This window comes from Aythya fuligula, chromosome 26 (assembly GCF_009819795.1).
Source record: "Aythya fuligula isolate bAytFul2 chromosome 26, bAytFul2.pri, whole genome shotgun sequence".
Classification (NCBI taxonomy): Eukaryota; Metazoa; Chordata; class Aves; order Anseriformes; family Anatidae; genus Aythya; species Aythya fuligula.
Window position 1 is genome coordinate 5,564,552 of NC_045584.1, and position 17,452 is coordinate 5,582,003.

Below are 17,452 nucleotides of genomic sequence, written 5' to 3' on the forward strand. Positions count from 1 at the left end.
TGTACACGAACTGTTAGTGCTGACTGCCCTAGCCTTTTCTAAATAAAGATGAAGTAGTTGAGCTTGAACTCCTGGGGTAGTGAACTCACCAGAGCAACTGCACCCTTTGTCAAGTATCACCTTTGCTGGCTCTCTATATACAATTCATTAACTCAAGCAAGTCCCAGGGTTCTCATTTTCCCAGGCAACCAAAGCAGGTTGGCCCAAGGAATGCTGGAAGGAAGCCTGAGCAGTGCAGAATCACTCACCCAAGGCGAACTTCTGCACTGGCTGGCTAGGCCAGGCTGGAAGCTTTTTGCAGGCAGCACTTCATTAGATCACCAGCACAAGCCTGATCTCACTGAGTTTTCACGCCATGAAAATTCAGGATGAATTGTATATGAATTATAAGTAAAGCAGACCTAACAATTTAAATTAATTGTTTAAATGATCTGTCCACATTAGAGCATATACAGATTTTTCCAAATTAATGAAGCTGTGAAATGCTAGCAAGGAGTTCTAATTTTAGTTTGACACAGATTGAAGCAGTATCACATCTGGTGTCCTGCCCAAAACAGATCCCAAAGCATGAGAGATCATGAGGGAAAGAGGAGGAGTTCTTGGCTGCAGTCTGACTGTGGAACAAGCTTCTAGAAGACACCAGGTAAATACAGGGTATTCAGGAAATATTAAAAAAAAAATAAATAAATAAAAAATAATAATAATAATAAAACAAACACAACACAGCAAACTGTTTCCCTTTGAACTAGTCTTTCCATTACTGTGTTGCTCTTAAAAGTGACACCAGAAGATTGTGGGAGGAGAGGAGATGGCTGCAAGTTAAGAAGCCTCAAGTTCTGTTAATAATACAGGATCAACTAAGATGGAGTGTGACGCCAACAAGGACAGAGGTGTCTCTCACAAGATGAGAGAGGTAAGATAAAAGCCTTAACGAAGTCCAGGATAAACGCAGACCAGGCCACCGGTACTTCACGTTCGTGCATGTCAGGTCACCCAGCTTTGGTTACAAACCTGTTTCCTGTGACCTACAGAAAGTCATTCTGCTTCCTGGAAGAATGCAATAAATTCAGTTTGCAGATTCTTTCCTATTCTAACCAAAGAAACATCTCTTAATACAGCTGTAAACACAGAGAGAAAGGGTGGAAATAAGCTCCTTACTTAGCTAAATCATTCCCCATAAGGAATAAGTCGTATCTGCCCACTTACATGACCTAAGACAGTTTACACAACTTATCATTTTCATCACCCTCCCAGTTCATCCCTGGCATTGGATCTGTAAACTATTCTGGGCTAGCATTCCTCCAATAAAGTTCAGTAATTTCCAACTCCAGGGTAACTTGTAGCAAGTGACTTAACCCAAAGTCTAGTTGCACCTCAGGTTAATGACTTCAAAGATAACACGGGGGATGGGGGGGGAGTGGTGAGCAGCCAATGCACCATTTCATCAATTTCCACAAGAAGGGCGACGTGGGAAAAATGAATGCACTGAGAAAATAAGGCAGTAAATAAGCAGTCACAAGGAAGTGAGGGAGCCAGAAGAGTTTGTTTATAGCACCAGCATTTCTGAACTCAACAACTCATGTCATCTTTCCCACCAACGACTTGTAGCATCTTCCTGGTCATTTGAAAAGGGTCTACAGCAAATAGACGTAGGCCTCTCTGGAGGAAAAAATAAAATAAAACTCACTAAAATCCCAAAATAAGGTGTGGATCCATACCCAAAACTGTCACCAATCAACATAGCTTCAACAGAGTCACAGAGTCTTCAGCAGGACACCAGGTGATATGTCCTTTCTTTAGCTGATTCAGTAAAGCCAGTCTGCAAGGTGACCCTTCTACAGTTCTGTTCTCATAAATAAAACTGTAGCAAACAGTATACCTCAAATACCTTTTTGTTATTTAATACTAATTAAAACCCTCACTCTAGTGGGCCTATGAAGCAATACAGTATAGGTTAAAGCTGTCCACTGTTTTATACAACACATAAACAATAGCATATTGCATACACATTTATGAAGTGTGAAAGGCAGCGCAAGATTAGAATTTCTAGCCTATATAGTCATTTCATTTGATGCTTGACATCACTTCTCTCTAGAAATCTTGTCTATGTCCACTGAACACTCAAAATTAATATTAGGATGTTATTTGTGCCCACCACTGGTGATTCCACTTTTTCAAGAGGATTTAATGCAAAAGTAAATGCATCAGAAGTTAAGTGCAGAAGAGTGGAGATGTTTCCAGCATTTCAGGGGAGTGAAGAAAAAAAAAAAAAAAAAAAAAAAAAAAAAGCAGCTGCGTTTCAGGAACTTCAGTAAAGAATTACATCTTCTTTCTCACTACTGTAGGATAAAAACAGCAGGCTTGCTTCATGATTACCCAGTCAAGGGACTTTGTTGCAATGGTATCACAATGTTTACCAGGCATGTCTAGTCCAAAGCAGAACAAGGCTGCACCTCATCTGTCGTTACCATTTAAACAGTGTTGTAACCAAGAAAAAGGATTAAAGCGTGATTACTGTAAGACACAGAAACACGCTCTCTCACTTGATTACAGCAGAGACCAGATATCATACTGTGTGCTTTGAGGCAACATGAACAAGAAAAACTGCTGATGATGAATTGACCTTACTTGGAGTATAATGCAAGACCTATGCCTCTATAATAGTCTTAAATGTTAATAATCCATAGGGCTACTTAGTAATTTTTTAAATTTATTTTTTAAAAAACAAACTCCCTCTAGTAAAACAAACAAACAAAAAACCCTAACTTACCCATATAAACAAGTTGAATCTTTCTGGTTAATATTTAGTTTCTAAATTTCAACTTTTTCACAACTCAGGAGGGAAGAAGTGACCCGAAATATTCACAGGATAAGCAGATGGGAAACAGTTGTCCTACCATGGCTTGGTTTTCAGAATAATTCAACCCCAACAAGCAAGTTACACTACATCAAGTGAGAACAGCCTTTCATTCTCTGCCCTAATGTTGGTCCTCCTTAAAGGGTAGCTAGCTGGGCCTAAAAAGCTACAGCAGCACAATTCCCAACAACATTTTTTTTTTTTTTTAATTGAAGAAAACTCCCCCTCAGTGGTCTAATCCACGAAATCATTCTATAGCAGCTGGAACAGTTCTTACTTCTCATTGCCCCCTTTTATCTGAGGTGCTGCAGTTCACAGCATCATAGCTCAGACTCACTTTGCTGCCAGTCTGGGCTACAAATCCAGGCTGCACATGGAGTAGCAGTGCAAAAAAGCAGCCATACCTTTCTATTGGCACTGCTGCACAGATGAGAGCTTTTGGAGAGGTGGAATAGAAAAATGAGGAGGATGGATACAACAAAGTTCACTACAGCTTGTTTGCCAAAGCCTTAAAGAGTCAGCTACACCTGATTTATGTACAACTGAAGTCACTTGCTGCTATCCTTTCAGCAGGCCACCACCACAGAAACTCAACAACCCTTCCCACTTACACGAGAGCAGATCACACCTCTTTGGGACCCATCAGGTCAAGGAGCAAAGAGCTCAGACCAGGCCACTACCCACTGTTGCACAGCTGCTGGCTCTTAGTCCTGTTGATTTGCTGGTGCATAAATGTTTGTTATATCATTCCATACAAAAGCAACTGATATGGTTTAAATAGTTTAACTAGCTTGTCTAAATTAAGGCAGCTGATTTTGTCTGATAATAGTTTTGGTGATCATTTCTCAACTTCACAACTGGTAACATTCATCTCCAAAATACATGAGAAGGCAATGCAAATTTATGGCAGTAATCTTTCCAGCAGCGCATCTGTTTCGGGAAAGCATATAAACTTAGTGTAAAACACAGAAGGAGGTGGTTTGGATTAATGACTGGTTTTGCACAGCTGTAGACTGGGCAGCAATCACACGTTATTCTGCCAGGAGAGAGGTGGGAAAAATAACCCTGCCTGTTAGGATACAACAAACTGATGCAGGTATAACATCTTCAACCAGAAGTTGTCCATTACTAATATTAAGCTAGGAAAAAAAAAAAAAAGAAAAAAAAAAAGTTAAAAAAAAAAAAAAAGAAAAAAGTAAAAGCCCAGACATTTATTATTATTATTATTATTAATTATTTTGCCAGCATAGCTGCATTAAAGCAAGGCATTTTTAGAAACAACAGTAGTAACAGCTTGGGGGTAGGAATTTTTCTGTTTTGTTCTTGGGGTTTCTTTTTCTACAGTCACAGTGAACACTGCTGCACTGACTAAACACGGAAATATAAACTATATCCTCATAGGCCTCAGCCTCTAACAGAGCACCTTTCCTTGTTGATTCCTCTGTCTCCTGGGTGAGGAAGTTGCCAACACACTCCAGAAACTACCTGGACTGCTTATGCCCTGCTTCCCAGCCTATCCCTCCTACAAAGCCTGTAGCTCTCCATTGCACCACTGCAGCCATGGGAGCCATCCCACACACCTCTGTGATCCCAGCAAGGCTGTGGCCTTGCAACCACACACATCTCTAACTCACCTCAATTATTTCCCATGTTTCCTGCATTTCTGTACAGGCACCCCAGCATGTTGACTTTCTAGAAGGAATTTGGGGAATTTCTCTATGTAAGTGCCTTTTAGGCACTTCCTTCCTTACCTGCAGGTGCTGGAGGTAACCATACCTATGCCCTGTTTTGTTGATTTTATGTTCCATCCCTGTCATATCACCCCATGCCCTTTGCTCAGCGACCCTGTACGCCATTCCTTCCCAGGGCTGCTGGTTTCTCCCTCCTGATCTGCCTGTGATTATGTGAGAAGCAGGGAGAGTAATTTAAACTCAATGCAACAGAAAGGAATTTCTGTATTTTACAGAAGGGAACTTCTCTGTTCCATTGAAATCTTGTGCCAGGACTGCTCAGGCATTGAGTTATTACACAAACATTGCCTCCATAGAGAAGCTGTGTTGACACAAGCTATATTGATTTACTTATATCAATATGACAGTCTTTGGTAACATCGAAGTTGTGGACACATCCTCTCCTAGTTCCTGCAAGCCGAGGAGGCGCTGCTCCCTGCTGGATGTTGCACATACACCCACATTTGCCATGGCTGTATGCGCTGCTTTTTCCATGACAGTACACAGTGGTTTTTTTCCCCCAAAATTTCTAGACAGCTATGGCCAAACCAAGCAGATAAAACCCCAGATAAAACTAAGCAGATAAACCCTGGATAAATGCTTAGTCCTTTAATTGTACAAAAAGGAAATTTATGTAGTCAGAGAGCACTTGGTTTTCTAGCTGTGCTGAAAAAAAGCAACTATTAGGGTGAAGACACAAAGTTGAGACTAGTAACCTACTCAAAGAGTACAGCCCAAGTCCACAGGCTCAAGCAGTGAGACATGAAGCCTGCATTTCTTGAGGCTTGCAGTCATTCAGAACGACGTCCTCACTCCAAGCAGATCACAATGCGAACAGGTATACCAGGCACTTCGCACTGCCTCCTGCTTTGCTGCACTATGCATTTTGCTGCAGGCTGTTGTGACACTTGCTGCCACCCAAAGGAGACGCAAGAAGGGCAAGAGAAGGGCTGAATGCCCTTTGTTTCATCTCCAGGACCTGCCTGTTCTCTCTAAATTTAGATGAGGCTGAAAGGAAAGCAGCAATGCTCTGCTGTGCTTACATGACGGGACTGTGCCTGTAACGTTAGAATAATTGCAGCCCTGAATTCATTTTACTGCTGCAGAAATGTGAAGGCAGAGTGTGTTAGCAGAAGAGGACGTACTCTATGGTGCCATTGGGAAATTCCAGTATGGCCTTGGAACAGCAACGGTCAACAGATTGCTCCTTTTAAATCCAGCCAAAGGCACTGAAGAAAGTTGTGATCAGACCAGCAGCACATTTAGAAATGTATGAGGTAGAAGACAACATTCCTAGGGCTATGATTTTAGCGGGCACTCATCCAATGTGCTGCAGTGCTTGACAGATGTGGCAGCTCCGTGCAGGAAAAGCCACTGTTTCAGTTTGCTGTTAGTTGTTACAAGGGGTTTTCTTGGGAGTAGCTGGTATACAGATATACTCTGTTCTCAAGTGTCCCTTCTGAGCAGCAACCTGCCTACAAAAATAGAACATATCCCATCTGCATAACAATTGAAAATCATTGTTAGTTTAAATTTTATCACTAAATCACTAATGTATTAAAAAAAAATAAATAAATCTATTATCTCTGTTCAGACAGTCCCCAGGGAAGTAGTCACTGCACCAAGCCTGTCTGAATTTAAGAAGTGTTTGGACTGTGCACTTAAGTCATGTGGTCTAAAGTTTTGGGTAGACCTGTGCAGTGTCAGGAGTTGGACTCGATGATCCTTATGGGTCCCTTCCAACTTGGGATATTCTATGATTCTTAGTTTGCATTGGATGATGCTGTTTATGCTTTGATAAAACGGACAGAAGGAGCCACCAGTTCAAGACACCTTGTATTTAACATCAGATGCACTGAGATCACTCAGCAGTAAAATCTGACATTGACAGGGGTGAACTTGACACAGAAAGCTTTCAGACAGTAAGGTGCTGTGTGGGTTGGTGCCTATATAAAAACAAGGATTCTCTTCATGAGAACCGGCTGAACACAGGCAAACATTTTTTAAGGGGGAAAAAAAAAAAAAGAAAAAGGCAAAAAAAATTTTTTTGCTTTGTTTTTAGTCTTCTGAGAAAGTTTTCATTTTATCGGCAAAACAATTCAAGGCAATAATTTAATTTAAAGTTTCATTATCAGCCACCAAAACTACATTTTTTTCACATATAAGCATGAAATTTCAAAGGATCCCATTCCCCTTGCAGGTAAGTGTCCTGGTTTCAGTTAGCACAGAATTAATTTTCTTCCTAGTAGCTGGTGGAATGCTGTGTTTTGGCTTAGAATGAGAAGAGTGCTGATAACACCCCGATGCTTTAATTGTTGCAGAGCAGTGCTTATACTAAGCCAAGGACATCTCAGCCTTTGCTCTGTCCTGCCAACGGGCAGGCTGGGGGGGTGCAGTAAGAGCTGGGAGGGGACAGACCCAGGACAGGTGACCCAAACTAGCCAAAGGGGTATTCCATACCATCTGACGTCATGCTAAACAATATATAGGGGTGGCTAGCCGGGGGGAGGGGGCCGGACTGCTCGGGGTTAGGCTGGGCATCGGTCAGCGGGTGGTGAGCAATTGCATTGTGCATCACTTGTTTGTACATACTATTATTACTTTCGTATTATCACCATTGTATCATCATTATTATTATTGTTATTATTATTTTGTTATTTTTTTTTTTCCTGTCTTATTAAACTGTCTTTATCTCAACTCACGGGCTTCACTTTCCATTTCTCTCCCCCGTCCCAGAGAGGGAGGGGGGAGGGTGAGCGAACGGCTGCGTGGTGTTTAGCTGCCGGTCGGGTTAAACCACGACAGTAAGTCTATTTTTTTGTTAAACTTTCTTTTTAGTCAAACCAATTCAGACAGGTCCTCTGAGCAGTGATTATGAAACGGGATTTAACTGTGTTACAGCTGCCCTCCTGTGGGTAGGAGCTATTATAACTGCAGCAAGCACAGCACCTCGCAAACCGGCCTCATTTTTTTTGCTTTCTTTCCCAACAGCTTCCTTAAAAGCAGACTGCTTCTACCAGATCCACCCTGGTGCTACACAGGCTGAACTGAAAGCTTGGAGATTTGGCTTATGCAGCAGGTGCAAGAAATGAGGAAAAATTAATTCCAGTGACCAGCTCGACACAACAAATGACAGACAGGTCCTAATTAAAAATAACAACCCTGTGATTACCACCCAGGTTCCCAGATGGGAGCTGGATGACTTCCAGGGTTTCAGGTACTTTATCAAAGGTTGTAGTCTGGACATTAGAAAGCATTTCAGGATATTTCTGGCAGGAGTTCATATAATAATTGACACTTCTAAAACCGTAAGAGTATTTCAGAACATGGTTTACGTTTGTTTTGCGGAGGCACAGATGCCACGCAAGAGGCAAAGCAGAGAACAATCCTGCCCTAAAACTAAAGCAATAACAGATCAGTGACACCATGTTGCAGGCAGTGCTGGACTGTGAAGGACTGTGTGCGCTTGTGAAGGATTTCATTAAGCTCTTAATAAATTTGAGCAATGATCTGAAATAAGCCTGATTCAATTCAACACGACCAAATGCATAGCACTGTGCTTATGCTGGAATAAGTGACCACATAACTGCAGGATGAAAAACATCTACTTACATAGCACTTCTGTAGGAGAGAGCTGGATTTTTCTTACAGAAAATATATATATATTTTTTTTAATTTAGAAAACAAGAGATTTGGGGGAGAAAAGAGAGCAATCTTCAGACACATTGGAAGGTGCTATAAAGAAAAAGATATAAATGGTTCCCATTTCCAGTGTGAACAGAACAATGGGGAGGAACTTGAACTACAACAAGTGAGATTTAGACTAGACATCGGGAGGGGAACCTGCCCAGCTGTAAAGACAGTTAAAGTTTAAATACCATGGCTAAGGAAAGATTGGGCTCACCACCATTAAGAAACCTTAAGAGTAGGTAAGGTTAAAAAACCTGTCAGGTAAAACAAGAGTAAAGTATGTCCTGCCTTTGGTGATGTTTATGTGTATTAAATGACTTCTCATAAACTATTCCCATCTCTATTTTCTATTTCACTGTTATTAACCAATGACACCTTCATGTGAACTTTTCTATTTTTAAATAACCTTGGCTTAAGGACTACAATCCATTAAAAGACTAATTTTTCTTTGGAATTTCTGAACATTTTATCCAGCATGTCTCTGGAGCTCACACATACGACTCAGTTCTGGGAATTTTTCCTGTATAACTCATGGCAACCTCCTCAAAACTAACCCCAAATCTGTGGACAGATCAAATTTTAATCAGCAAGCCTTGCTTGTTCCTCCAATATCTAGTCTCTGATTTACATTACCTCACTCTCTCTTTCTCTCTCACCCTTTTCCAGTAACCCTTTTCCTGGTAAGTTAGGTAAGAAAACAAATAATCCTGTGGGTTTGAAGCTGACTGTGTTATTGGAATCTCCATGGGTACAAATTCCACACACTTCCTTGGCTTAGGTTGTGACATACTTTTCAAAAAACGTTACAGCAAACTTCTTCATAAAACCTCTTTGTTCCATGTCAATATGGTGATTCTCTTCATTCCTGTTGAAATACCTGCTGGGGATTTTTCTAAGCCATTGAAAAATGCATTGAAAATGAGATTCTGCTGGGTTTTGCTAAGGAAAAAAAAAAACAAACAAACAAACAAAAAAAAACAAACGTTTTCCATAAAGCTTTATTAAAAATGCTGCTTTCCTTGGCAGCACCTGCTTTCCAGAACCATTCAGAGAACAGAGACTGACCAACTTTACACATATCACTTTTCATTATGCAGGACTTACTGCCAGAATTAAAATAAACAGGATAGGAAGTGGGGAGCAGAGTGCCTCCCTCTCCTCTTAAAAGCTCCTGTGAATAAAATAAGACTTATGGCCACCTCAGGTCTGTACCAGACCCCTTGGACTTTTAGACTGGAAAAAGTGCCTGGGATGCAGAACTGAGTGAACGCTGTGTGGACCGGGCCAGCTCTGAAGCAGTTAGGTTGACGTGTGCTCCAGCTGCAGTTACCTTCAACAAGTGGCAGGAAACATCCCTACTTCTTTTTAAATCTCTGCCTTCGTTAATAATTTATTCTTTAGGAGCAAAACTATACTTAACAACAAAGTCATAGCCAGTATCATCATCCTCATCATCCTCCTTTTGTTGCCAAGAGAAACCTTTTAGGTTTTGAAAAATGGAACCATTTAAATTTTCAAATACAATTAAAGTTGTTGCTTATTACAATGCAAGGTGACAATGATTAAAAGCTTCACATTAGTAGTGATATCAGTGTTTCCTTCGACCTCTTTCTCAGGGACAGACACAAAACTCAGCCTGCATGAAATGACAGAAAACCAGAGAATTTGGCTCTCTTTGCAAATTGACTGGGACGAGATGGGTTAGTGGGAGCTGGGGTTCTTACAACTAGTCAATATTTGTTTCCTAGGGAGTTGGTTTAACTACCTGGAAAAGTTTGCACACAATGATTAGCTTTTATAGGAATCTCTATCCAGAGGACCACTACCACCCAGGAGGGACAGAATTTGTGATGTGCACTACCAAACAGTCTTTTTCCTCCCCCAAGATGAAGGAATAAAGCTCACCATCATGGACAGATTTTAGTCTATGCATTCAGGACACCTGCCACTGTGCCAGAGGCAAGAACTTCATGTCAAGATTAAAATATAAGCCTAAGGCTACACATACCCTTCTTCATATAGCAAACTCTTTTGAGTCTCTCTCATTTTTCTCCTCTGTGCTTCACGCTAGGAAGGGATTTTATCAAAACCCCACCTGATAAATTCTGCTGCATTTCCAGGCTGAATTGTTTCCAGGAATACAAAGCAGTTATTCTTGCTGATAACACCTATTAATGTAGAGGAGACATTCATTCATCGGAAGATAGAGTAGAAGTGAGGTAGCTGCGGCTTTTGCAATTCTCTGCATCCACAGACTGTAGTTAAGGTTTTGTTTCCCTCACCACCAACAATGTAAAAATATCAGTTTCATCTTCCAACCTTGCACAGCTACTGGTGTGGTAGGTGTTTTCCCCTAGTGTAGTATCCCAAAGCCCTGCAATGCCAGTCACATGCAAATATATATCCGAGCACTCAGGATTCTATAAATTTACCTACTCAACACAGACCCAATTAGCTGTTCCTCAGTTCACTTCAGCCAGTAGATGTCTCCTCAATACCCTCTCTGGCTCCATGCGCTGACTTGGCTCACCAGAAAATTCCTGCTACAGCAGGAAAGAGTTAGAGCCAAGCATTTTGTAGACTGTTTCTTAGCTGGTTCCCTAAAACCAGTGACTAACACTCCATCAAGAAACATTTGTTGTTAAATCAGATAACTCAGTGTTGTGTGACAATTTATACTGCTCCTACTCTTATCCACTACATCCTCCAAGCGTAAGTTCAAACACTCCGTCTGTTATTCCACCCTCAGCAGAAGTGCAGCTGGTTCTGGAGTGAGAAGTGGAAGCTGTGTTACTGCATGCAGTGATGCTGCACAACAATTTGCTTTTATTCATAAAGAATTTGCATTAAAACAGGATTCCTGATCCCTGTCTACATCAGCTGCCTGTACACCACTCCAGTCTCTAATCCTCTGTTTGTTGTTTGTGACTTCATGATCGGTCTCTATGGGAACGGTTTTGATGTCATGGAGAATTATTAGTTGGAGAAACAAGCAGCAGAAGCTAACGAACTCTTCGGAAACAAAGAACCTGTTTACATGCAAATGTCGCTGGGTGGAAAGGGGCAAGGAAACAGAAATGCAGCTAGTAGAGGAGTCTGCTTCCAGAGATTTTTGCCAGTTACCCATGAGCCAACAGGAACTTTTTAATATTTAATATAGGAAAAATAACTTTGTTGTTGTTGTTATTTAATAAAGAATGTGGAGCTCACAGGCTCACTGATTTGTGTGAGGCGTCCAGACACAACCACGATTCAAACCATGAGCTATCCGTACTTCATGCCACACAAGTCCTCATGCTGTCCTCGCCACTCACCTTTCTCACATGTCCCCACGGCCATGCATGAGGCAGAGGACCTTTGCTACTGCCCTGACATGACAGAGACGGGCCTGTGCCCACCCCCAGACCCTCTTCAACAGGCCCCTTCCTCCAGAAGAGCCCTTCACTGCCCACTGCCTCCAACCTGAGCTCTCACCTCCTCTTGTGCCCACTGGTCCCTGTCACACCTCACCCCTGCTCCACCAGCCCCTCTCAGGGTCCCTTTCCTCCCCCTGCACCTCCCTTCTCCATCACCCACCTCTCACTGTCCCCATCCAAGGCGTCCTCGCTGCTCTCAGCCCCTCGCTGCCTCATCCCACCTCCTCTGTCCTCAGTCACCTCAGTGCCCTATGTGTCCCCACCACCTCGCCCCCATCTTGTCCCTGCCACCTCAGTCCTGTCACTCCACTGGCCTCTCTTAGCCCTGGTTAGGACAACCAGTCATCTCAGCCCCATCTTGTCCCTGTCACCCACCAACCTCCTTCACAACCACTGTCCGCAATCACTTCAGTGCCCATCTTGCCTATCACCTCAGCCTCATTTTGTCCCCGTCACGTCAGTGTCCCCTCTTTGTCTCCACTCTTCTCCCCACCATCTCAATCCATTTGCCCCCACTCGCCTTAAACTCACATCATCCTCACTACCTCCTCCTCCAGCTTGTCCCCATTGCCTCATTCCCATCTTGTCCCCACCACCCCAATGCCCCCAACTTCTCCCTGTCACCCCCGCGCACCTCCTTCTCCCTGCCACCTCAGCCCTGTCACTCCACTGGCATCTCTTCGCACCAGTTGTCCTCAGTCACCTGTGTCCCCCCTTTTGTCCACTCTCACCCACTTGCCTCAACCCTGCACAAGCCTCACTCCTCCCCTCATCTCGTCCCCAGCACCCCCATCTCGTCCCCAGCACCCCACTGCCCTCATCCTGTCCCCAGTACCCCCATCTCGTCCCCAGTGCCCCCACTTTGTCTCCATCACCCCAGCACCCCCATCTCGTCCTCCCCTGTCCTCCCCTCCCCCCCGCAGACCTAAAGCGCGCGCCAACTCTCTACCCCTCCCCCTCCCCCTTCCCATTGGCCAATCCCCATAAAATCCCCGCCTTTCCTTTGACCGACAGGCCTCTCCGCCAACCAATGGGCGGTACCGTTCTGTGTACCCCTCCCTGCCCCCCCCCCTCCCTCCGCGGGCGGGGTTGGGCTGTGACGTGCTGGGGGGGGTGGGGGGGGAGGAGGGTAGCAACAGTTGCCTCGAGACCCGGCGCGAGGCGCCATAGTGACCGTAGCCCTGGCGACTGTTCCCTGCCAACGGCAGCGCCGCGCAGCCCCGGCGGCCCGAGGGCGGCGGAGCCCGGCGGGGAGGGCACGAGGTGAGCGGGGCCGCGGGGAGGACCGGGCCGGACAGGCCCCGAGTGGGGGTGTCCCGCCGGTAAGGGGGGAGCGGAGCGGGTTAGGGTGTGATGGGGGGGGCGGTGGGGGGCTAGGGCATCGCTGCGGGGGCTGGGGGGCGGCTGTGGGGATCCCCGGTCCGCACGCTGGCAGCGACCCGCGGGGCCGCGGGGGTCGGTCCCCAGAGGGTCCCCAGGGAGGAGCAGGGAACAGGCAGGGCGGCTCGGGGAAGTTCCGGGAGGAGGCCCCGCTGTGGCTCCCGGTGCCTCCCCAGCACACCCCGGTGCCCCCCGGTCTCCCCACGGTGCTCCCCGGTTCCCTCCGGTCTCTCCCCGGGCTCCCCCCTGTTCCCTCCGGTGCTCTCCGGTCTCCCCCCGGTCTCCCCCCGGTGCTCCCCCCCCGGTGTCCCGCTGTCTCTCCCCGGTCCCGGCTGCCTCGGAGGAGTCGGCGCGGAGCCTTCGCTGCGCTCGGGCGGTCCCAACTCGCAGCCGTTTCACCGCTTTTCTTCCCCCCAAAAAATCCCCCTGGTGCCAGCCCCGGTGTTCGGCCGGGAGAGAACCGAGCCCGACCTCCGGCTCCTGCCCTCCTCCGGACGCGGGGCCTCGGTTCCCGGGAGACAAGCACGCTGCCACCCCGGCCGCTTCCCCTGTTGCGCTGGGCTGGTGCCTGTCTCAAGCAAGGAGTTCCTGCAGTTTGACCAAATCTTTCCGTTCTTTGACTTAGATACAAAACTAATCTTTTTTTTTTTTTTTTTTTTTTTTTTTTTTTTTTTTTGGAGGGGGGTTGCTTTTGAACCAGTTTCAGAGATGTTAGTCAAGGCTTTTCTCATCTGTTTCTGCCCAAGCTTTCCAACTTTCTATCTGCTACAAATCATTTGAGAATTCGCAATCCCTGGTCTGGGAGGGGAAACAACTTCAGCCAAAACATAAAACTTTGTCTCCTCTGAAACTGGGGTTCATTCTGTGCCTCCACTCAGACTTTCTGATGGGCTTTGCTTCAGTTGGTTTAAGTTGAATTTGCTCCGGTCTTGGGTTTTCAAGAACTATTTTCAAGTTCTTTGCCTAGTGAAAGGCTGCTGGTGTGTGGGGGAGGCATCTCAGAAGGCTTTTCTCATGGTTGTCTGCTTGAAGATGGCTTGGGTTGGCCAAGGCCAAGGCACCTGTCCCTCTCTTTGAGGAAGCCTAGGATAGGCAAAGTGAGATGTCTGACCTCCAGATGGCCAAAGGCAGGTGAGGAAAAACCGTGCTCATGGGACCAAATTGTGGTGGTGGATGCCTGACAGCAGGGCTGGCGTGTGGTGGATCCCACAGTGGTACCCCCTATTTCATTTTGGAAATCGTATCTAAAAAGAAGAAAAAGAAAAAGCTGGTTCTTGCCATCTCGGTATTGCTGTACCAAGGGACCTGAGATTTGTTTGAATTCTGTGGGGGCATTTTGCGTTTGCCTTTTGGTGTATAATGTTGTGGGTGTGCTCTGTTTTTTGGTTTAAGTCTTTAGAGCTCAGGTTCTCAAAGCTGTACCTGTAGCAGCAGTGTTTAAAAATGCTCATCTTTTCAAAGGGAAGCTGGAATTCTCGTGTATTTGCAAGATCTTGGCCTGACGGCTGAAAACACGCAAAAGCAAGTGAGGGTTGACAGCTGGAATTTCTTTGTCCCTACTTGCTTTCTGCAAAATGGGAACAATACCAATGAATTCAGAGGTGGTGATAAAGAGCATCCAGTGCTACAGAGGAATGCAAGAGCCAGGTCTGTCAAATTTCATATGGGACTCCCACAGGCAGTCCCTGCTTTGCATTTCCCTGCTGTGCCATTTGCATCTCATGAATTCCTCTCATAGTACCATGTCCCTGTGCTGGGGCCCTGCCTTCCAGCTCTGTTCCCTGTGGAAAGGCCCAATATGGAGCGCAAAATCCCAAGGCTGGGCTGCAGCCTTACCCTGTGATCTGCCTTCTCAAAGAGTATTTTGTGTGTTTGTCACTTAAATTTGTATGTCAGGTGTGTAGATTGAGGCTTATCGTTGTGAGGTGGCTTGGCACAACATGCCCTGTTGAGTCGCCTGCAGAGGGGAAGGAAGGGAAAGGGGCTCCTGTGCCAAGGCCTGAGGCTTAGCAAGGTCCTCAGAGTCAGTATTAAATCACGTGTTACATGTGTATCTGTGCGTACATCTGAAATACACTTACTCTATCCTTTTGCCTGTGTAAATAGGAAATTGTAATTTTGGGCTGTAATTCATGAAGACATGAACAGGTATTGCCTCCAATGACGTCAACAGCTGTTGTGTATCCTTTGTCTCTGTTGGTAAATTAGGAATGACAGAATGGTTGGAAGGGACCTCAAAGCCCACCCTGTCCCACCCCTGCCATGGACATGACCTCCCCAGCAGCCCACGCTGCCCCCAGCCCCATCCAGCCTGGCCTTGGGCACTGCCAGGGATGGGGCACCCACAGCTCCTCGGGGCAGCCTCAGCCAGGGCCTCACCGCCCTCAGGGGGAAGAATTTCTTCCTTCTATCTCATCTAAATCTCCCCTCTTTTCATTTCAAGGCACCCTCCCTTGTTCTATCCCTATACCCCATGACACAGAGTCCCTCCCCATCTCTCCTGCAGCCCCTTTAGGTGCTGGCAGGCTGCTGTGAGGTCTCCCCCAGAGCCTTCTCTCTTCATCCTGTCCTCACAGCAGGGGTGATCCAGCCCCTAAGCATCCCCATGGCCTCCTCTGGACCTGCTCCAACAGGTCCAGCTCTTATGCTTTTTCAGTTAAGTGTATTCATTGCCACTAAAAGTTACTTCTGCACTTGTTATTTCTCTACCTTTTTGTGACAAAAATGTCTTCAGAGATGACATCAATTTAGAGCTTCAGTCAACGGTTAATAAGCGTTGCTTTTCCTAGCTCTGTCAAAGTAAAATAGATGGCGCCAGTCATTGTCTTTAAATAGTCTCGTTCTTGTAACACCTCGGAGCATAGACAGCTGTTAAGTTTAATCAGAACATGGTTTTGCTTTTAATATGAGCCTATAACCAAAGCCCATGTATTGCATCCTTGCCTGTTTCCCTTGTTCGGTTTTAGCACTTGAAATTGAAGCGCATTCGTGGTGTGCAGAGTCACAGAACGGGGAGGGCAGTGCTGATTCAACAGGCTTATCTTAACACCCACCTTCTGGGCCAGAGCTTCTATTTAAACCATCATCTGTCCCCCCCCCCCCCTCCCAGTCTATCCCATGCAACAAACACCAGCACGGTTATGGCTGGGCCGGCAGCCAGCTGGAGCAACGCCGCATCCTGACTGTGTGCCCTGGGAGAAGAGCACAGGCATGCAGCCCCCAACTCCGGGGCTGTGCTGCTGGGACTTGGAGCACACATGGGGCTTCTTCCTGTGAGCTGTGCCCTGAGAGGAGGTGCCTTGGTTTGTTTGTGCTGGCTGATCTCTATCCCTGCGTTCAAATGTTCACAAACCCGCCTTATTATCTAAGAATGTGCTGGCTTCCTTCTGTCAGGCCATCTCTGCCTAACTAGCATGTGAATTATGCCAACTATATGCAAATGGACAACAAGAACAATCTTCAGCACAAGCCACGTACTTCTTAATACACTGAACAAAGAGGAATCCTCTTGTACAGGGCACTACCTGCAGTTAATCACTTTTTGCATTGCAGAAAGCATAGAGGCAGTTACTCAATGCACATTGTACACAAACCACTTCCAGTCAGGGAATCAAGGGAGAAGAACCGACACCTTCAGCTTTGGGTCATCTTTTTATGAAAGATTGCTGTCTTTGTGATTCACCCAGCTAAAGCAAGGACTAGAAAAGTTAAAATTTGCATATTTCAGCCAACTTTTTAGAATAACATTTGGCTGCGTGTAGACATGTGGTTTCATGTCAATGACTGAAAGTCTTCTTCTTCCAATAACCTTCGTGCTTGCTTATGACCCAAGGGGTACGGCAGCTTCTGTCCAGCACTACGTTTACAAGAATTCTGAAGTGCAAGAGGAGCGAGCCTCTTCCCAAACTTTATGACTGGTTTTGTTTTTGTTAATCTGGTGTTCTACAGGATTTAAGAGCTGTAGAAGTGCCAAATGAAGGCATTTCAAAAGTAATTTAAAGGCAATTGCTGGTTATATTTTTTCAAAATGAGATTTCTACTAAGAAATTAAGAATTTCTTTTTCTGAGTTTAACAAATGGCTTAGAAGTCTCAGCATAGTATGAAAGTGTCATAGTGACAGGGCTTTGAATGAGATTAGCAACTGAAGGTTGCAGTTGCTTTCAAAGAAACAGGTGTTACAGGATGCTGTGCCAGCGAGGACGTTATATAAGCAAATACAAAAAAGAATCAGCTTATTTCTTTCCTTGTCCCAAATCAATACTTTGCTGAAGGAAATCCTCAGCATGGGAGGAAAAATTGTACCAACTGGCCATACCCTGCACCAACATGTCGTTTTGGTGGTTGGTGTTGTAAGTGTCCAGTCTCCACGAATCGTTCC